The sequence below is a fragment of the Loxodonta africana genome, chromosome 11, assembly GCF_030014295.1.
Source record: "Loxodonta africana isolate mLoxAfr1 chromosome 11, mLoxAfr1.hap2, whole genome shotgun sequence".
NCBI lineage: Eukaryota > Metazoa > Chordata > Mammalia > Proboscidea > Elephantidae > Loxodonta > Loxodonta africana.
In genome coordinates this window covers 17,617,314-17,639,770 of record NC_087352.1, presented here as the reverse complement: position 1 = coordinate 17,639,770, position 22,457 = coordinate 17,617,314, and the positions used below count along the sequence as shown (strand labels likewise).

Genomic DNA, 22,457 nt, shown 5'->3' with positions numbered 1-22,457 from the left:
AGATCAGGCCCTGATTGGAAATGTCATAGCTAAAAACTTTTTCCCAGTCTGTAGGTAGTCTTTTTACTCTTGGTGAAGTCTTTGGATGAGCATAGGTGTTTGATTTTTAGGAGCTCCCAGTTATCTAGTTTTTCTTCTACATTCTTAATGTTTTGTATACTGTTTTTGCCATGTATTAAGGCTCCTAACGTTGTCCCTATTTTTTCTTCCTTGATCTCTATCGTTTCAGATTTTATATTTAGGTCTTTGATCCATTTTGAGTTAGTTTTTGCGCACGGAGTGAGGTATGGGTCTTGTTTCATTTTTTTGCAGATGGATATCTGGTTATGCCAGCACCATTTGTTAAAAAGACTGTCTTTTCCCCATTTAACTGTTTTGGGGCCTTTGTCAAATATCAACTGCTCACATGTGGATGGATTTATGTCTGGATTCTCAATTCTGTTCCATTGGTCCATGTCTCTCTTGTTGTACCAGTACCAGGTTGTTTTGACTACTGTGGTTGTATAATAGGTTCTAAAATCAGGTAAAGTAAGGCCTCCCACTTTGTTCTTCTTTTTCAGTAATGCCTTATATATTGGAGGCCTCTTTCCCTTCCGTATGAAGTTGGTGATTTGTTTCTCCATCTCATTAAAGAATGTCGTTGGGATTTGTATCGGAATTGCATTAAATGTACAGATCGCTTTTGGTAGAATAGACATTTTTATAATATTAAGTCTTCCTATCCACGAGCAAGGTATGTTCTTCCACTTATGTAAGTCTCTTTTGGTTTCTTGCTGAAGTGTACTGTAGTTTTCTTTGTATAAGTCTTTTACATCCCTGGTAAGATTTATTCCTAAGTATTTTATCTTCTTGGGGGCTACTGTAAATGGCATTGATTTGGTGATTTCTTCTTCGATGTTCTTTTCGTTGGTGTAGGGAATCCGAATGATTTTTGTATGTTTACCTTGTATGCCGATACTTTGCTGAACTCTTCTATTAGTTTCAGTAGTTTTCTGAAGGATTCCTTAGGGTTTTCTGTGTATAAGATCATGTCATCTGCAAATAGAGGTACTTTTACTTCTTCCTTGCCAATCTGGATGCACTTTGTTTCTTTATCTAGCCTAATTGCTCTGGCTAGGACTTCCAGCACAATGTTGAATAAGAGCGGTGATAAAGGGCATCCTTGTCTGGTTCCCGATCTCAGTGGGAATGCTTTTAGGCTCTCTCCGTTTAGGGCGATGTTGTTGGCTTTGTATAAATGCCCTTTATTGTGTTGAGGGATTTTCCTTCTATTCCTATTTTGCTGAGAGTTTTTATCATGAATGAATGTTGAACTTTGTCAAACGCCTTTTCTGCATCAATTGATAAAATCATGTGATTCTTACCTTTAGTAGCAGTGGTGTTAACTCTTCTCTAAAAGTTTGGTAGAACTCTGTAGTGAAGCCATCAGGACCAGGGCTTTTTTTTGTTGGGGGTTTTTTGTTTACCTTTTTAATCTCTTCTTTTGTTATGGGTCTATTTAGTTGTTCTACCTCTGTTTGTGTTAGTTTAGGTAGGTAGTATGTTTCTAGGAATTCATCCATTTCTTCTAGGTTTTCAAATTTGTTAGAGTATAATTTTTCATAGTAATCTGATATGATTTTTTTTAAATCAGCTGGGTCTGTTGTAATATTGCCCATCTCATTTTTTATTTGGGTTATTTGCTTCCTCTCCTGTTTTTCTTTTGTCAGTTTGGCCAGTGCTTTATCAATTTTGTTGAGTTTTTCAAAAATCCAGCTTTTGGTCTTGTTAATTCTTTCAATTGTTTTTCTGTTTTCTATTTCATTTAATTCAGTTCTAATTTTTATTATTTGTTTTCTTCTGGTGCCTGTGGGTTTCTTTTGTTGCTCTATTTGTTCAAGTTGTAGGGGTAATTCTTTGATTTTGGCCCTTTCTTCTTTTTGGATGTGTGCATTTATTGATATAAATTGGCCTCTGAGCACCGCTTTTGCTGTGTCCCAAAGGTTCTGATAGGAAGTGTTTTCATTCTCATTGGATTCTCTGAATTTCTTTATTCCATCCTTAATGTCTTCTATAATCCAGTCTTTTTTGAGCAGTTTCCAAGTGTTTGATTTCTTTTCCCTGCTTTTCCTGTTATTGATTTCCACTTTTATGGCCTTATGGTCAGAGAAGATGTTTTGTAATATTTCAATGTTTTGGATTCTGCTAAGTCTTGCTTTATGACCTAATATGTGGTCTATTCTAGAGAACGTTCCATGTGCAGTAGAAAAGAAAGTATACTTGGTGGCTGTTGGGTACAGTGTTCTGTATATGTCTGTGAGGTCAAGTTGGTTGATTGTCGCATTTAGATCTTCCGTGTCTTTATTGAGCTTCTTTCTGGATGTCCTGTCCTTCACCGAAAGTGGTGTGAAGTCTCCTACTATAATTGTGGAGCTGTCTATCTCACGTTTCAATGCTAATAGAGTTTGTTTTATGTATCTTGAAGCCCTGGCACTGGGTGCTTAAATATTTAATATGGTTATATCTTCTCGGTATATTGTCCCTTTAATCATTACATAGTGTCTTTCCTTACCCTTTATTATGGATTTAACTTTAAAGTCTATTTTGTCAGAAATTAATATTGCCACTCCTGCTCTTTTTTACTTGTTGTTTGCTTGATATGTTTTTTTCCATCCTTTGAGTTTTAGTTTGTTTGTGTCTCTAAGTCTAATGTGTGTCTCTTGTAGGCAAGCATGTAGACGGATCATGTGTTTTAATCCACTCTGCCAGTCTCTGTCTCTTTATTGGTGCATTTAGTCCATTTACATTCAGGGTAATTATGGATAGGTATGAATTTAGTGCCATCATTTTGATGTCTTTTTTTGTGTGTTGTTGACAGTTTCTTTTTCACACTTAATTTTATGTGCTCAGTAGATTATTTATGCGCTCAGTAGATTATGTATTGTCCTTTCCTCATATTCGGAAACCCCGGTGGCATACTGGTTAAGTCCTACAGCTCCTAACCAAAGGGTCGGCAGTTCGAGTCCACCAGGCGCTCCTTGGAAACTCTATGGGGCAGTTCTACTCTGTCCTATAGGGTCTCTATGAGTCGGAATCGACTCGACGGCACTGGGTACTGGTTCCTCATATTTGTTGTTGTTGATTTTGTTTCTGTGGGTCTCTATTTTTTTCTTGTATTTTATTTTGATGTATAGGATAGTTTGTCCCCTTTGTGGTTACCTTATTATTTACCCCTATTTTTCTAAGTTTAAACCTAACTTTTATTTCTTTGTATCTCCTTATCTTCCTCTCCATATGGAAGATCTATGACTACATTTCTTAGTCCCTCTTTCTTGTTTTAATGTTGTCTTCTTTTACGTAATAACATTGTTTTTACCCTGGTTTGAGGTTTTTTTTTTTTTTTTTTTTTAATCTTGATTTATTTTTTTGACTTCACTGTCTGGGTTGACTTCCCAATTGCTCTGCCCAGTGTTCTAGTCTTGGGTCGATACCTGATATTATTGATTTTCTAACCAAGGACTCCCTTTAGTATTTCTTGTAGTTTTGGTTTGGTTTTTTACAAATTCCCTAAACTTCTGTTTCTCTGGAAATGTCCTAATTTCACCATCATATTTGAGAGACAGTTTTGCTGGATATATGATTCTTGGCTGGCAATTTTTTTCCTTCAATTTTTTATATAAGTCATCCCATTGCCTTCTTGCCTGCATGGTTTCTGCCAAGTAGTCTGAGCTTATTATTATTGGCGCTCCTTTGTAGGTGACTTTTTCTTTATCCCTAGCTGCTCTTAAAATTCTCTCCTTATCTTTTGTTTTGGCAATTTGATTATAATATGTCTTGGTGACTTTCTTTTAACATCTACCTTATGTGGAGTTCGATGAGCATCTTGGATAGATATCTTCTCATCTTTCATGATATCAGGGAAGTTTTCTGCCAACAAATCTTCAACAATTCTCTCTGTATTATCTGTTATCCCTCCCTGTTCCCGTACTCCAATCACTTGTAGGCTATTTCTCTTGATAGAGTCCCACATGATTCTTAAGTTTTCTTTGTTTTGTTTTGTTTTTAATTCTTTTATCTGATTTTTCTTCAAGTATATTAGTGCCAAATGCTTTATCTTCAAGTTCAGAAATTCTGCCTTCCACTTGCTCAAATCTGCTCCTCTGACTTTCTATTGAGTTGTCTACTTCTGTAATTTTATTGTTAATCTTCTGAATTTCTGATTTCTGTCTGTCCATGGATTTTTCAAGTTTATTTAATTTTTCATTTTATTCCTGAATAACCTTTTTAATTTCTTCAATTGCTTTGTCTGTGTGTTACTTGGCTTATTCTGCATATTGCCTCATTTACTTCCTGATGTCTTGAAGGGTTCTGTATATTAATCTTTTCTATTCTGCCTCTGATTATTCCAGGAAGGCACTTTTATTTAGAAGATCCCTGGATTCTTTGTTTTGAAAGCTTGTTGAGGTGACCATGGCCTGTTTCTTTATGTGACTTGATACTGACTGTTGTCTCTGGGCCATCTATAAGTTATTGTATTAGTTTATTTTATGTTTGCTTACTGTGTAATAGCTTCTTGCCTTGTTTTGTTTTGATATGCCCAAATGGGTTGCTTGAGTGAGCTAGCTTGATTATTTTCACCTTTGGAACTCTGACATCCTGTCCCCAGGTGGCTAAATCTGTTATCAGGTATATCAGTCTAGGATTACATTCACTTTTCTTGTATGAATACAGCTCAGGTGTCCAGGTAGCTGATCATCAAGTGTATGGTACAGGCTCTAACCTACAGTCTTAGAGGGGCAGGGGTGTTTGGTGTAGGTACCGGTAGGTTGCAGTAGGGGATCACAGTCTGAACAAGGCAGAGGGCTGAGAATCATCCTCCATGTGTCTCTGAGGAAAGTGCGTCCCTGTTCCCTACAGTGTGCAGGGGGGTGGGTTCTGCAGACAGACCATGGGCACTCAATGTTTTTGGTTATAAGGACTGGGAGGTACCAGTTATCCTTGGACCCCTGTCGTGGGTGGCTGGGTGACCTGAGTGGAGCTACCAGTGCTTAGACCCCTGATGTGGGTAGGTGAGGACCCTGTTTAATAGGCAAAGCAATGTCAAACATCAAGCACCCACCTCTTCGCTGCACAGCTGAAACAGTTGGAGTCTGCCAACAAGGGCCTGATCTCCCAAAATAGGCCCATACATGTCCATGCAGAGGGCAAAGGTACTCAAAGTCCACAGATCATTTATGCCTGGACAGGAGTCGCTCTGTCCTGAGCTCCCCAGGTTAGGGGAGTTGGCAAATTATCTTCTCCCCCATTTGCAAATTTTTTCCTCCTCCAAGGCTGGGAGGATGGCTCTAGGCACTCAACAGGGCCTATCTTAGGCCCAGGGAGGTCAGCCGCTAAAGCCAGCTTGTGGGGGGGGGGGGCGGTAAAATATATGCAAGTACTTAGCTTTTACTGAGAGTGCCATTTTTCTCTGGTTCCAGAGGTGTGAGTAGGCTATGTGACTGGCTGCTTCTCCCTGAGGAAACTGTGGCCAAATGCTAGTACCAGCCCACCGCCGCTGCTCCCCAGAATGGTGCCTGAGGGCTCCCTGGGATTCAGATCCAGTAACTCCTCTCCGCTTCTGAACTGTCTCCTCCTTCCCCTGCCCCTTGGTTCGTTTTTTAAGCTTACCTGTGATGTTCAGGGCTCCTAGCTTGTCATAAATATACTCATTTCACTTGTTTTTTCAGGCCTTAGTTGTTAAGAGGGCTCGCCAGAGGTGTCTGTCTATTCTGCCATCTTGGCTCCACCTACCACCATAGGGTTTTTGATGGCTGACTTTTCAGAAGCACATCATCAAGCCTTTCTTCTGAGGTGCCTCTGAGTAGATTTGAACCTCCAACCCTTTGGTTAGCAGCCAAGTGATTAGCTGTTTGTGCTTCCCAAGGATGCCGTGCTTAATTAAATAGATGTTTATTAAGTATCCAAGATCATGAATGGTTTTCAGTCTCCAAATCACCCACAGGGCATATGAAAGGTTCTCTTCAGTGTTCCTGTTGTTGCTGTTGTGTGTCGCCAACTCGATTCTGACTCATAGTGACCCTGTATATGACGGAGTAGAACTGCCCCATAGGGTTTCCTAGGCTGAAATCTTTATGGGAGCAAATTGCCAGATCTTTTACTCTGTGGAATGGCGAGTAGGCTCAACTGCTGACCTTTTGGTTAGCAGCCAAGTGCTTAATCACTGCGCCACTAGGGCTCCTCTTAGTGGCTCTAGTAATAAGGTTTATGGACTCTCTGGGTGGCACAAATGGTTAAACACTCGACTACTGGCAGGAAGGTTGGCAGTTTGAAACCACCCACATGTGCATCTGAGGAATGGCCTGGTGATCTCTGCTTCTGAAAGGTCACAACCTTGAAAACCCTATGGAGCACAGTTCTACTCTGCACACACGGGGCCATCATGAGTTGGAATCAACTCAGGGACAACTAACAACACAATAGTAGGGTTCAGACTCTGGAAGCTGAGCTGCTAGAGAAAAGGCCAGCAGTTCAAACCCCCTCTCTCACACACACAGCAGCCTGGAATTCCCTATAGGGCAGTTCTACTCTGTCCTGAAGGGTCACTATGAGTCTGAACTGAGTCAACAGTATCTAACAACATCAATAACAATCTTAACGGAAGCAGATCACCAGGACTTTATTGCACCACTGGGTGAGCTCAAACCCCCAACCTTTAAGTTCACACTGGAATGTAAACCGTTTGCATCACCCAGGGACCTTGAGGCCTGAGAACTGCTTTCCTCTTAGAATCAAGTTTTCATTTCATATTGGGAATGTCTAAGGAATCTAATGACTAATAATTGAGAACTTTATTCTCTGATTCAAGCCAAAAGCCATGATGCAAGCCCTGAAGACTATGGGAAATTTGAAGTGGCAATAAAGGAAAAGGTTGCTCCATCAAAAAACATTGTTAAACTCAGTGAAACAGGTAAGTTGCTGTCTTCTGTTTTCTGTATTTTTCATGTAACAAGAAAATATAATGTCAAGAACTGAATTGATCCTAATATATTTATTATCAGATAATATATATCATTAAGTTTTTAAGTAGAGAAAAATTATTTATTACGTCATCTTCTTTCACAGATACCTGTGTCTAGGACACTGATTAGGTGAGCGTACATCCTTTTAACATAGATTCTTCCTGAATTCTATCAGGCGGGAAAGAAGCCTGGTCAGCAGGTTAGATTTTTGGGTCCTTGAGCATTCAGTGTCGTTGCAAGGTTCTTTGCCAAAAGTTATCATTCATCTCTCATCTAAATTACTAAATTTTTACCACAAGAGATATTCCTAGAGTCCCTGGGTGGCGCAAACAGTTAACACACACAGCTGCTAACCAAAAGTTAGAGACTCCCGTCCACTCAGAGATGCCTAAGAAGAAAAGTCTGGAAATCGACTTCCAAAAACTCAGCAACAAAAAAGAGAGAGAGAAAAAGTAATTCCTTTGGTTCTTGAGTTTATTTCGGTCTTCATATTCCCATTATTTGGCACTATTCTTCAGCCATGGATCAGAAGTATAGCATACACCTACTCCTCACTTACCGACTATCTCTTTATCCGACATTTCACATTTATGACAGTGGTAAAAAATCTACCATCTGACTATTCCACACATTGACAATGTACATCTGGCAGTAATGAATGCCGAGGTGCGAGGCGAGAGTAACGCCGGCTGTGATGGTTAATTTAAGGTTATATGTCAACTTGGCTAGGCCGTGATTCTTAGTGGTTTACCAGTTATGTAATGATGTCATTTCACAGTTGTGTCATGATGTAGTCAGCTTCCATTTTGTGATCTGATGTGGTCATCTTCCATTTTCACAGAATGCTGATTTTCCAGTAACAACCTGATTTTTGGAAACTGACCATGTCAGTAAGTGAGGAGTGAGTGTATTTATTGACAAATGGATTACTGAATTTTCATGATTAGAATAAGACCTTTGGAAAGAGTTGGAACTGTCAGGATTTAATAAAAGTTGAGAGTGACAAAGACAGACTAGATCTTCATAATTTTGCCATGTCGACCCCACCTTTGTATTTTCTATGGTAATGGGACAGGAGGTTGTGGGAGAATCACAGATAATCCTTGTTTTGTTTTGTTGAGGATCTAGTATTCCAGAAAAGGATCCCTGGTGGTACAGTGGTTAAACACTCGGTTGCTAACCGAAAGGTCAGTGTTTCGACCCACCAGCTGCTCCATGGGGGAAAGATGTGGTAGTCTGCTTCCATAAAAGATTACAGCCTGGGAGGCCGCTAAAACAAAACAAGACTGAAGGGGCACACCAGACCAGGGCCAAGGACTAGAAGGCAGGAGGGGAGAGGAAAGCTGGTAATAGGGAACCCAAGGTTGAGAAGGAACAGTGTTGACATGTTGTGGGGTTGGTAACCAATGTCACAAAACAATATGTGTGCTAATTGTTTAATGAGAAACTAGTTTGTTTTGTAAACCTTCAACTAAAGTGCAATAATTAAAAAAAAAAAGAAAAGCACAGTCTACATGTGGGCCTTCCTCTAACAACCATGGCTTCCTCGAATGCGAAACCATCCATCCATTTTCTGTTAAAAGCTTTATAGGAGGGGGAAAAAAAATTACAGCCTGTGAAACTCTGTGGGGGCAGTTCTACTCTGTCCTGTAGGGTAGCTATGAGTCGGAATTGACTCAATGGCAAAGGGATTCATATTCCAGGAACTTGTGTGTATTATCTAACTTAACACTTAGGAAGAAAACTACAAATCAGACGTCATCTTTTCCCGTTGATGAATTCAGAGAGTCGACAGGGTGTGATCAGTGTCGCTGAGCTGTACGTGTAGAAACTGTTGAATAGGTGTGTGTTTTGCTGTGTACATTCTTAACAACAAAAAATACATAAATTATTTTTTAAAAATGTAAATCTTGAAAAGAGAGAGAGAGAATCAGCAGGCAGATTGAAGGGACTTTACCACCAACACATAATTAAAAAAGTGGGAGTCAAGATTAAAATCTAGAACAAAAACCAAACCTACTGCCATCAAGTCAATTCTAACTCATAGTGACCCTATAGGACAGAGTAGAACTGCACCACAGGGTTTCCAAGAAGCGCCTGGTGGATTTGAAATGCTGACCTGCTGGTTAGCAGCTGAGCTCTTAACCACTGCACCGCCAGGGCCCCAGTTTAGGTTAATAGTCAAGCGCAAAAAGTTTGTGCCACTCGGGGACTAGGACTTTCAACATTTTATGAAAAAAAATTTTTTTTTTAATTGTCTTGGGATAAAATTGGAAAGAAAGCCTTTAATCCACAAATAATTAATAAACCCACGACTGCCAGATCTAGGAGATAACTTAAATCCACGTAGATATTTCACTTCTAGAGCTTAATTGGGGTGGAGAGAGGGCAATGGAACTACAGCCGACAAACAAGGAATTTCTGTGTAGCCTCAGGCATTGATATGCAAATGAACAATTCCTGAAATTAGTTCTGGTTCAAGGTCCCACCAGAGGACAGTTCATGCGGTTGCCTCCCCACTGTGTTTCCGGGAGAATTACCCATGAGAATTATTCAAACACACTCCTAACACTTTCTTTTCCCCTTTTAGCTACTTCTCCTCTCCTTCGGCCTGTCTGTTTTCACTGTGTCAAATCAGCCGCAAGCTTTCCGCATTTGGAAGACGCAAACACCGAGAGCCATCAGATTCATCCGCATGAAAAAAATTCGCCTTTGCTTTCAAACATGTTCTCTATTCTCTCTCTCCTGTTCTCCAGACCTATTCTCCCAATCATGTTCGTGACGTGTTTCTTAATCCTGGGTTTCTCAATCTCTTTTTTAACTTTAAATAAATGCATTCAATAGAAATGTCTTTGGAGATCATTATTTTGTTGTGGTAGACAATATATGGCCCCTTGTTGTTGTTGTTGTTGTTTTTGTAGGATTTTATCTTAGAAACTTAATAGAGAGATAGGTTTATCATGCATATAAACTTGTTCTGTTTACTGCAAGGTAGTCATGGCAAGTCATGCACGTAGGCTCTCAAGACATCATTTAGAAGCAGAGAATCGTAATTAACAATTACAATTAAAATGTTAGTTCAGCACAACTAGATGGTGCCCAGCTACCATCACGGATTGCTCTGACAGGGATCACAATAGAGGGTCCCAGACAGAGCTGAAGAAAACTGTAGAACAAAATTCTAACTCGCAAAAAGAAGACTCGACTTACTGGTCTGACAGAGACTGGAGAAACCTGGAGAGTATGGCCCCCAGACACCCTTTTAGCTCAGTAATGTAGTCACTCCTGAGGTTCACCCTTCAGCCTAAATTTAGACGGGTCCCTAAAATAAAACCAGACTACAGGAGCACACGGAAACCCTGGTAGGGTAGTGGTTAAGTGCTACCGCTGCTGAACCAAAGGGTTGGCAGTTCAAATCCGCCAGGCGCTCCTTGGAAACTCTATGGGGCAGTTCTACTCCGTCCTATAGGGTCGCTATAAGTCAGAATAGACTGGATGGCACTGGGTATGGTTTTGGGTATTTAAGCGAGCACACACACCAGCCCAGGGGCAAGGATGAGAAAGCAGAAGGGGACAGGAAATCTGCTAACAGGAAGGGGAGAATGTTGACATGTCACGGGGTTTTTCCCGAGGGCCCCTTTCTCGGTGGAGCCCAGCCGGATTCATGCCGCCCAATAAGACTATTAAGGCAGCCTGGAGTCACACAAGCAAATTTATTTTGCCAGCAGCTAGCAAAAGAAGCCAGCAAGGGCTAGAACCTTCAGAGAGACTGTCTCACTGATTTGCCTACGGAGCTAAGTATTTAAGGGTTTCAAGAAGGAGAGCAGGAGGGGTTTTGATGTTTATTCATGAGATGGAGGGGAAGGGCGGAGATTAATGAGGAGGGGTTGGGTTATGCAAATACAGGTGTGAACCCAGGATTTCTTCAAGGCGGAAGTCCTTCAGTTCCCCTTGACATAACACATTATGGGATGTGACGCGGGTGCACTGGTTCCCTTTGTCACATCGTCCCTTTTGGCGAGCATGGGAAGGACAAACTGGTCGCTTTTACCTCTTTTGCACACACTCTGCATCTGTGGAGTCCTGCAAGAACTATATTAACAGTTTATTTGCAACATTTCAGGTCGTACCACCGCTCAGCAGGAACATTTCGCCCCACAGGGGCCTGTGTGTTCTGTTCTCCTCTCCAGAAGGTGGGTTATGGTTGTACCAGGTTGTTTATTCCACTCTCTATCCTGCTTGCCCTTTTCCTCCAGCCTATGTGCAAAGGAGGGGGCGGAGGGCAACCGGCCCTGCTCTAGCCTAGTCCTGTCTCAGGGTCGGCAACCAATGTCACAAGGCAATATGTGTATTAATTGTTTAATGAGAAACTGCTTTGCTCTGTAAACCTTCATCTAAAGTACAATAAAAAAAATTTTTTTTAAGTCATCACTAGGTACTATTAGGTAATCATTGTTGCAGGTAAAATTCCACCAATGGATAATAAATTCCAGGGGCTAAAGTTTGAGAAGAAAGACGATACTTGTACAGTCCCAAGATGTTTATTAATTACAGAGGAAGAATGGTAACTTTACTTTGGAGAAACCCAGCAGACATCACCATAACCAAGTGATCAAGATTAACATCCTCAGCAGTAAGACACAGTGACACCCTGAACCCCGATATCATGGGCTGGGAAGAACACAACAACCCTTCTGTTGATAGTACTGCCAAAAATGCATTACCAAAAAAAAAAACCAAACCCGGTGCTGTCGAGTCGACTCAGACTCATAGCGACCCTATAGGACAGAGTATAACTGCCCCATAGAGTTTCCAAGGAGCGCCTAGAGGATTCGAACTGTCAACCCGTTGGTTAGCAGCGGTAGCACTTGGCCACTGCACTACCAGGGTTTCCAAAAGAGCATTACCCCAAACTAATTATGAGAAAAAAATCAAACAAACCCAAACTGGGGGACAGTCTTCAAAATAACTGTTATCTATAAATAGTTGACACCCATGTGTCCAGTGTCAATGTGATGAAAGACAAAGGAACACTGGGGAACTCTCAGACTGAAGGAGACCAAGGAGATGCGATGACTGTATGCCATGTGGGACCCTGGAATGGATCCTGGAACAGAAGAAGGACATTGATGGGAAAACTGGTGCAAGTTGAATTGTACGAAGAAAAAAAAGAAATCAGGCACTGAAACCCCTCTGGAGCACAGGCCAACTCTGACTTATGAGCCAGGTTAACTCCCAGACGACTGGTCTGGTGGTTGAAAGAAAAGAAGTGACTTAAGCGACTCAAAAAGAGGTTAAAAGCTTTATCCGACTGGTACACAGGAATATCATCAGGTGACTCCCCAATTTAAGCAGGTTCGGTTTGTTTGTTTGTTTTACAACTTCACTTGTTTTTGTTTTTTTAACTGAGTCCATATCCTTGTGGTTTGGACTTAGGCAGCCGTCTCTGACTTAAACTGTAACTTGGGGTTGGAGGCCGTTCCTGTCTCAGGAGTCCCTCACTGGGTGGGGGTTGTTGGTGTTGTTAGACGCTGCGGAGTCCATGCAGACTCATGGCGACCCCGCCTGTGCAGAGCAGAACTGCTCCACAGGGTTTTCAAGGCTGTGATCTTTCAGAAGCAGATTGCCAGGCCTTTCTTCAGAGGCGCCTCTGGGCAGGCCGAATTGCCTACCTTTCAGCTAGTAGTGGAGTGCTTAAACGTTTGCACCACCCAGGAATCCTATAACCATCAGAATAGTCTGCCCCGAGAACTGGTTTTGTGGTTTATGAGCTAGACAAAGTTCACTGAGTGGGGGAGGTAGGCAGCATAGATTCAAAAGGTGGCGGGGGGCGAGAGGGAGAGTGGAACCCTCTCTCATATCCGTTTCAGTCATTTTACAGGACAGAAAAAACCCTATAAACCAGTGGGAGTGTAACCAACAGGGTTAACTGCTCCCCCGCCATCCACCACACCCCGGGTCTGTTGTCAACTCGCTTCCCGTTAAGTCAACCTGTGTAGCAGCTCAAGGTCACTTCACTGCTCCCCCTCCATTTGGACATGAACAACAAGTCGCAAAGCAGTCCTTAGATTAACCGCATACATCACACTCCGAAAAACAACCCCCCAGCCGCCATGACACTGCACCCCCACACAAGTTAATTAGTTCCCAGAATTGCCCGCCTATTCTCAGAAGCTTCATAAATTATGCCTAAGTTCCTTGTCCTGAGCCCTAAAACTACCCTGGAATCCCCAACCTCAGGGGGCTCCATTTGAGAGTCTCCGAGCTCCTTGCTTCACCCGCTTGTAATAAGTCTACTTTCTCTTCCTCAAAGGCCTGGTGTCTCTCAACTGACCCGGGCGGGGCGAGGGGGGAACCCGGAGGGACCCACCCTCACCGGGTAATAGGAGGAACGCCGGCAGTTCTTCGACTCTCCGGAGCTTGCTCACAAAGTCCGCCAGGGGGCGCGCTGGAGCTGCGCAAAGCAGGAGCTGGGAAGCCTGGAAAACCCGGAATGGTGCGCAGGGTGGAGGGGAGTGTGTGGGATAAAGGTTGGGACGCCAGACTGACGCTGGCAGTCCTGTCGCCACCAAGTAACCGCTCGAGATCACCAGCTGAGAGCGTCTGGGCAGAATGTCCTGCAAAATGTGTGGATCAGCTTGGGGTGCGATCAAACCCTGGGCGCCTGGGTCAGGTCGCAGGGGCGGGGCGGGGTTGCAAACCCGGGCATGCCCCTCCTGACTTTCGGCTTTCCTCTCCCCAATCCCACTGCCCTCTGTTTTGAGGAGGGGATCTGTGAGCAGGTACAGATCGCTTGGGCCAGAGCTCTGGGTGGGAACAGCAGCAACAGGAATCGCTGGCTGTAGTCTGTGGTTGTAGAACAGAGGGTCATGGGGAGAATCACAGGTTCCTAGGCCCTCGTTATTTTTATTATTTTTTTAAGTTGCATCCCTCATTATTTTTTTAAGTTGCAGCCCAGCAGCCCTCAATTTTATTTGCACGCGCAGAAGACGCGTGCAAAAGACGCCTACAGAAACATCTAGAAGCAGGCGAGAGTGAACCGGTAAAAGTGCAGGGTTAGTGCAGACGTGCAGGCTGAGAGCAGGGCCAGGTGGGTTCCAGGGACCTGGAAGCAGATGTCTGCAAACTCCCGCGTCTTGCCGCCTGGTGGGAAAGGGAACACCTTGGGCGTCAACGTGGTAATTCCAAAGCGTGCCCACCACGTTGCCCCAAGGGTAAGGGAAACCTCCCTCCTGGCTGCAGCCTTGAAAAAGCTTGCTTCCTTAGACTTGGGCAGTGTAGATAGCCACAGGCAGTGGTCCGCGCGGTTGTGTTACTGTGGCTGTGGCTTGTCCGTTGGTTGGTTGTTGCTAATTGCCGTTGAGTCCCTTCGACTTATGGCGACCCCAAGTGCAGAGTAGAACTGTACTCAATAGGGTTTTCCATTTTTTTTAATGATTTTACTTTTTTGTTGTTCTTGTTGAGAATACACACCAATTCAATAATTTATACGTGTACAACTCAGTAACATTGATTGCATTCAAGATGTGCAACCATTCTCACCCTCCTTTTCTGAATTGTTGCTCCCCCATTCACATAAACTCACTGCCCCCTAAGTGTCCTATCTAATCTTCCAAGTTGCTGTTGTCATCTACATGGGATCAACCTATGAGATCCCGTATAGTTAGATTTTAAAAGAGCACAGTGGTCAAGGCATTCTTTACTAGTGAAGCTATTGTTTGGTTTTAAGAAGACTTCAGGGAATATTTTTGGTTTTTCAATAGGGTTTTCATGGCTGTAACCTTTCCGAAGCAGGTCATCAGCCCTGTCTTCAGAGGCACCTCTGGGCGGATAGTAGTCAAGTGTTTAACCGTTTGCGCCACAAATTGTCGGCGTCAGATTGTGTGTGATTAGAGTGAATGAAAAATCCTGGGCACATCAGGTTGAGAGGAAGCCCATTTGGGTTTTCTTGGAGGCCCTGGGTGGCACTTGGCTGCAGATTTCACCCTCAGACACCGTGCATGTGGCAGGTGGCCTTGGCTCCGTTCCCTGCAGATAGTAAGCTCTCGGGCTGGTGTTCCTGCTCACATCCCAGACTTAATGTGACCCATGGAGCACCGGGTGGGTCCAGGGGTCAGGAGCTGGTGGGAGTGGGCCCCAGAGGAACTGATGTGCAGGTCAGGGCCAAGGGAACTCAAGGAGAGGACATCACAAAGTCACAGTCAAATTAACAGACTGGACATCAAGTTCCCTTCTTGGGAAATGGGGCTTTTAATCCCTTCCTCAGCAGCAGTACAGGTCACAACCTTCTTTTCTGGTTTCGGGTAAAACTGGGCTGCTCTTACTGTTGTTGGTGGTGGTGTGGTCAAGTCGATTCTGACTCATAGTGACCCCATGTGACAGAGTAGAATTGCCCCATAGGGTTTCCTAGGCTGTCATCTTTGTGGGAGCAGATCACCAGGTCTTTCTCCCACGGAGCCACTGGGTGGGTTCCAGCCTCCAGCCTTTCAGTTAGTAGCCAAGAGCTTAACCATTGCACCAGCAGGGCCCCTCCTTTTGGGCTGCTCTAGCTATGTTTTATGCCTGTGTGCACGGGCGCGTGTGTGTGTGTGTGCACGTATTAGTTTCTTAGGGCTGCTGTAACGAAGTACTTACAAACTGAGTGGCTTAAAACAACAGGAATTTATTGTCTCACTGTTCTGGAGGCTAGAAGTCCAAAATCAGGGTGTCAGCGGGGCCATGCTCTCTCTGAAAGCTCTAGGGGACAGTCCTTCCTTGTCTCTTCCAGCTTCTAGTGGTCCCTGGCAATTCCTGGCTTTCCTTGATGTTCCAAAATCTGCCTCCATCTTCACCTGGCCATCTTCCCTTTGTGTTTATCTCTGTGTCTTTTCTCTTTTATGAGGACATCAGTCATATTGCATTGGGTTCTACCTTATTCCAGCATGACCTCATGTGAGCTAGTAACATCTTCAAGGACCTTATTTCCAAACAAAGTCAGGTTCACAGCTACCAGGGTTTAGGAGTTCAGCATATCTTTTTAGGAAGATACAGTTCAACCCTTAACAGTGGGTACATGTGTATATCTGTGGGTGTGTCTGTGTCTGTCTGTCTGTCCAGATGTGCTTGCTCAGATTAGTGACAGGCATTGTCCAGGAATGCAAGGATGCGTGCGTTCTCACAGTGCCTTTCTTCTCCCTGAGCTCAGCCTTGCCTGTCTCCCTCATGGAAACCCAGAGAAACAAGGACTGGCTGCTGCACTGACGACAAGAATGTCTCCGGTAAGTACGCAGTTAATCCTCCCCTAGAAGAACATTCTTCCTCCCCCCGTGTGAGCATGCCTCTGCAAAAGGCCAGGAATTGATAAAGCAAGTGGAGCCAACCATTGCCCAGATGGCCCCCATCTCTGCACCTCTTGTTAGAGAGAAGCTCAGGACCCCCCAGTATTGACTGATCCTTTCAGCTCCTCATCCAGCCTGACTGTGGGCTTCATGTTGTGCTGCAGAGCATACTCATAAAAGAATATGAAATATCTTGATCAAAGATTCTGTAGAATCCTGATCAAAAGTGGGAAGAATACAGAACAGAGTTTCAAATTCTCATGGAATCTAGCCTTTCTGGAGCCATGGAGCCTGGATGAACCCCTGAAACTATTACCCTGAGATAATTTTTAAACCTTAAAAACCAAAACTATTCCCTGGAGTCTTCTTTGAACCAAAAAAAATAGAGTATCTTAATAGGTAAAGTATTTCTACTTTGAGCATTATGCTCTTTTAAAGAATTATCTATGTGAGATTGAATTCACAACAGCAACTTTAAAGGTTAGTTAAGAATCTTAGGGGTGGTGAAGTGGAACATTTCAGAGGATGGCAACAATGTTTGCACACCTTGAAGAATGGAATCAGTGTCATTGATTTGTACACACAGAAACTGTTAAAATGATGTATGACTGTATATTTTCACCAAAATTAAAAACAATAAAAGAATACGAAAGTGTTTTTGTCCCACGGAACCCAGGTTTTCACTGTGGCGACAAAGTAGATTAGTGGTTGCCTAAGGGATGGCAGTGGTGGAGAATGGGAGTGACTGCTTAATGGGTACTGGCTTCCCTTTTGGAGTGATGAAAATGTTTTGGAACTCGGTAGAGGTGGTGGTTACACAACACTGTGGATGAATGTTCTAAATGCAACCAAACTGTTCACTTTAAAATGGTTGATTTTATGGTATGTGAATGTCACCTCAATAACAGGAACAAGCATTGGTCTCCTGCCAGGAGTATATATGAGACTGTTCTAGACCTTGGAGATAACAAGGGAGAAGCATGGTAGATAGCACGATCTCTTGGTAGAGATTTAATGCCAGTTGTGTGTTGAGGTGTTCTTGAAGCTGTGGGTCAGGATGAAATGACTTGTTGTTGTTGTTTTATGTTACTGTCGAGTGGATTCAGACTCATAGTGACCCCATGTGTGCAGAGTAGAACTGCTCCACAAGGCTTTCAAGGCTGTGACCTTTTTGAAACAGATCTCCAGGCCTTTAGTCTGAGGCACCCCTGGGTGGTTTTGAACTGCCAATCTTTTAGCTAGTAGTCAAGCACTTAACCGTTTGTGCCACCCAAGGACTCCTATGAAATGACTTGTTGTTTTTATTGGGTGCCATCTAGTCAATTCTAACTCATAGTGACCCCATGTGACAGAGTAGAACTTCTCCATAGAATTTTCTTGGCTATAATCTTTAAGGAAACAAAATTCCAGGCCTTTTTTCTGTAGTGTAGCTGAGTAGGTTCGCATTATCAACCTTTGGGTTAGTAATTGAGCACTGAACTGTTTGTGCCACTTAAAGACTCCTGTGAAGTGACTTGGGGGTAACTACTGGGGGAGAGGAGAAGTGGCTGAGATTTCACAGAAACCATAAGACTTGTGGCCATCTTGGAAGTGAGGGTGGACAGAGAGAAGAACCTGAGATGAGAAACCATAGCTGTCAGCTGCATCCCCTGTGACCTGGAGATTCTCCAGGGCTGTGAGTCACCACCTTCTCCTGGGTACACTGGTGTTCATGGCTCCCCTGTCTTAGTTACCTAGTGCTGCTGCAACACAGATACTGCAAGTGGGTGGTTTTAAAGAACAGAAATTTATTGTCATATGGTTCTGGAGGCTCAAAGTCCAAATCAGGGTCTCAGCCCTGTTGATTCCTTCCTCGTCAGTAGCCTGGGCATTCCTTGGTTCCTTGGCGATCCTGACATGTATTTGTCTTCCCCACCATGTGCGTGTCTCTCTGCCTATGGTGTTGTTAGTTGCTGTTCAGTCGATTCTGACTCATGGTGACTCCATGTGTGCAGAGTGGAACTCCTCCATTGGGGTTTCAAGCCTGTGACTTTTCAGAAATAGATCACCAGGCCTGTCTCCAGAGGCACCTCTGGGTGGGTTTGAATTCATGCCATCCTCTTGGCTAATGGTTGAGCATTTAACCATTTGCACCACCCAGGCACCCCTCTGTGTATGCTGCTTTATATAAAACTCACGAAGCATTAAATGTGGGATCCACCCCACACTGGTGTGACCTCAATTGATTGATTGCATTGCATTGCATTACACTACGTCACATCATGCATTGTTTCACATACATTATGTTACATATATTACATCACATTACATATATTACGTGCATTACATTACATGCCTTACCATATACACATTACGTTACATACATTACATTGCATTGCATTATGGAAGATGATTACTTTAGATTACAGCCACAGTGTAGGGGTTAGAATTCCAACACGTATTTTGGGAGGGGGACACAATTCAATCCACAACATCCCCTAAACCAAAAATGGGTCTGTTGTTCTAGAACTCCGTGACCTTCAGGGATGTGGCTGTGAACTTTACCAAGGAGGAGTGGGACCTGCTGGATCCTTGTCAGAGGAAACTCTTCTGAGATGTGGTGCTGGAGAACTACAGGAACCTGGTCTCCATAGGTAAGTATGGCACTCCTTCACTGACTCACCGATGGGACGAATGGTAGGTTAGCACCTCCAGTGGTCCGGGATGTGTGCTGAGAGACATGGCCGCAAGGGGCAGACATCGGTTTCCCCACGAGACTGAAAAATCTATCCATTGCACTGCGTTCTTATTCTCTTCAAGATTAAAAGCCTTTGGGGATCTGTGAGTGGGGACAGTGGTGGGTTCAGTGCTAGAATTCTCACCTTCCACTCAGGAGACCCGGGTTCAATTCCCAGCCAAGCACCGCATACACAGCCACCACCCATCTTGTCAGTGGAGGCTTGGGTGTGGCTATGATGCTGAACAGGTTTCAGTGGAGCTTTCAGACTAAGAGTAGGAAGAAAGGTCTGGTGATCTACCTTCAAAAATCAGCCAGTGAAAACCCTGTGGATCGCAACGGTCCAATCCACAACCAACCAGGAAGTGTTTTGTTCCGTTGTGTATGGGTCGCCGTGAGTCGGGGGCTGACTCCACGGCAGCTAACAACAAGTAGGTGACATGGGGCACAGAAAAGGGTAGTTCGAGCCCTTTGGACAGAGTTTAGGTGCATCATAAGAAAGGTGAAGGAATTGCTGGGCTGCTTGGATCCTCACATATCCTCACATTTGCTCAGCTGCAGAACCCCTGCAAACCAAAGCAGGGGCTCCCCCTTCATGGCAAGTCTTGTTGTTCCGGCACCGTCTCCTCACATCCTGTGCTTTCCCAGTGAGCAGGATCTCAACTAGGCAAACCCTCTGTGATCTCTCATTTGGAACAAGAAGTGGATCTAGAGATATAAACAAAAAACTTTGAGTCAACCCTGACTCATGGCAACACCGTGACTGTCAGAGTAAAACTGTACTCCATAAGGTTTTTAATGGCTGTGACCATTCAGAAGTAGATTGCCAGGACTTTCTTCCAAGGCACCTCTGGGTGGCTTCGAACCTCCAACCTTTCAGTTAGCAGCTGAACACTTAACCATTTGCACCACCCAGGGATTCCTTCTAGGGACGTGTTGTTGTTGTTGTTAGGTACCATCAAGTAGGTTCCAACTCATAGCAACCTTATGTACAACAGAATGCAACATTGCTTGGTCTTGTGCCATCCTCACAATCGTTATTATGCTTGAGCCCGTTATTGCAGCCACTGTGTCAATCCATCTCGTTAAGCGTCTTCCTCTTTCTCCCTGACCCTCTACTTTACCAAGCATGATGTCATTCTCCAGGGACTGGTCCCTCCTGATAACATGTCCAAAGTATGTGAGATGAAGACTCAGCACCCTTACTTCTAAGGAGCATTCTGGCTATACTTCTTCCAAGACAGATTTGTTCGTTCTTCTGGCAGTCCATACTACATTCGGTATTCTTCACCAACACCATAATTCCAAGGCATTGATTCTGTTTGTCTTCCATATTCATTGTCCAGCTTTCAGATGCATATGAAGCGATTGAAAATACCACAGCTTGGATCAGGCACATGTCAGTTCTTAAAGTGATATTTTTGCTTTTTAACACTTTACAGAGGTCTATTGCAGCAAATTTGCCCAATGCAGTGTGTCGTTGATTTCTTGACTGCTGCTTCCATGGGCCTTCATTGCAGATCCAAGTAAAATGAAATCCTTTACAACTTAAATATTTCTCCGTTTACTGATATATTGCTTATTGGTCCAGTTGTGAGGATTTTTGTTTTCTTTATGTGGAAATGTAATCCATACTGAAGGCCGTGGCTTTTGGTCTTCATGGGTAAATGCCTTAAGTCCTCTTCACTCTCAACAAGCAAGGTTGTGTGTCATCTGCATATTGCAGGTTGTTAATGAGTCTTCCTCCAATCCTGACGTCATGTTTTTCTTCACATAGTCCAGCTTTTCAGATTATTAGCTCAGCATAGAAATTGAATAAGTATGGTGAAAGGATACAACCCTGACTCTAAACCACGCAGTATCCTCTTGTCTGTTCGAAAGACTGCCTCTTGGTCCATGCACAGGTTCCTCAGGAGCACAATTGAGTGCTCTGAAATTCCCATTCTTCGCAGAGTTACCCATAATTTGTTATGATTCACACAGTCAAATGCCTTTGCATAGTCAATAAAACACAGGTAAACATCTTTCTGGTGTTCTCTGCTTTCAGCCAGGATCCACCTGACATAAGCAGTGATATCCGTGGTTCCGTATCCTCTTCTGAATCCAGCTTGAATTTCTGGCAGTTCCCTGTTGATGTACTGCTGCAACCACTTTTGAATGATCTTCAGCAAAATTTTATTTGAGTGTGATATTAATGATATTGTTGGATAATTTCTGCATTTTGTTGGGTCCCCTTTTGTCTTAGTTATCTCGTACTGCTATAACGGAAATACCACAAATGGATGGCTTTAACAAAGAGAAATTTATTCTCTCATAGTCTAGTAAGTTACAAGTCTGAATTCAGGGTGTCAGCTCCAGGCGTAGGCTTTCTCTCTTTGTTGGCTCTGGAGGAAGGTCCTTGTCCTCAATCTTCCCATAGTCGAGGAGCTTCTCAGGCACAGGCACCCGTGTCCAAAGGACGCGCTCTCCTCCTGGTGCTGCTTTCTTGGTGGTATGAGGTCCCCCACTCTCTGCTTGCTTCCCTTTCCTTTTATCTCTTGAGAGATAAAAGGTGGTGCAGACCACACCCCAGGGAAACTCCCTTTAAGTTGGGTCAGGGAGGTGACCTGAGTAAGGGTGGTATTACAATCCCACCCTAATCCTCTTAACATAAAATTACAATCACAAAATGGAGAACAACCACACAATACTGGGAATCATGGCCCAACCAAGTTACTAAATACACATATTTTACCACCCCCACTGCTGCATATTTTAGGGGGGACATATTTCAATCCATGACACCTTTCTTTGGAATGGGTGCAAATATGGATCTCTTCCAGTTGGTTGGCCAGGTAGCTGTCTTCCAAATTTCTTGGCATAGACGAGTGAGCACTTCCAGCGCTGCGTCCATTTGTTGAAACATCTCAATTGGTATTCTGTCAATAACTGGACCCTTGTTTTTCAGCAGTCCCTTCAGTGCAGCTTGGACCTCTTCCTTCAGTACCATCAATTCATGATCATATGCTCCGTCCTAAAATGGCCGAACATCGACCAGTTCTTTTTGGTACGGTGACCTTGTGTATTCCTTCCATCTTCTTTTGATGCAGCCTGCATTGTTTAATATTTTCCCCATAGAAGTCTTCAGTATTACAACTCAAGGATTAAATTTTTTCCTCAGTTCTCTCAGCTTGATAAATGCCAAGGGTGTTCTTCCCTTTTGGTTTTCTATCTCCAGGTCTTTGCACATTTTTTTATAATGCTTTACTTTGTCTTCTCCAGCCACCCTTTGAAATCTTCTGTTCACCTGTTTTACGTCATCATTTTTTCTTTAGCTTTAGCTACTCTGCATTCAAGAACAAGTTTCAGAGTCTTTTCTGGCATCCATTTTGGTCTTTTCTTTCTTTCCTGTCTTTTTAATGACCTCTTGCTTTCTTCATGTATGAT

General features: G+C 43.5%; 1 protein-coding gene and 1 long non-coding RNA gene across 2 annotated transcripts in view; one reads left to right on the top strand and one right to left on the bottom strand.

Annotated features, from left to right (window-relative positions):
• LOC104845557 (sialic acid-binding Ig-like lectin 11) overlaps window positions 1-22,457 on the bottom strand; it is a 124,462-nt gene that overhangs the window by 78,284 nt on the left and 23,721 nt on the right. The gene's annotated exons all lie outside the window — the stretch shown is intronic.
• On the top strand, window positions 9,369-22,017 carry LOC111749551 (uncharacterized). Its single transcript, XR_002784670.2, has 3 exons — window positions 9,369-13,494; window positions 16,183-16,255; window positions 18,822-22,017. It is a non-coding gene; the product is annotated as an uncharacterized LOC111749551 (long non-coding RNA).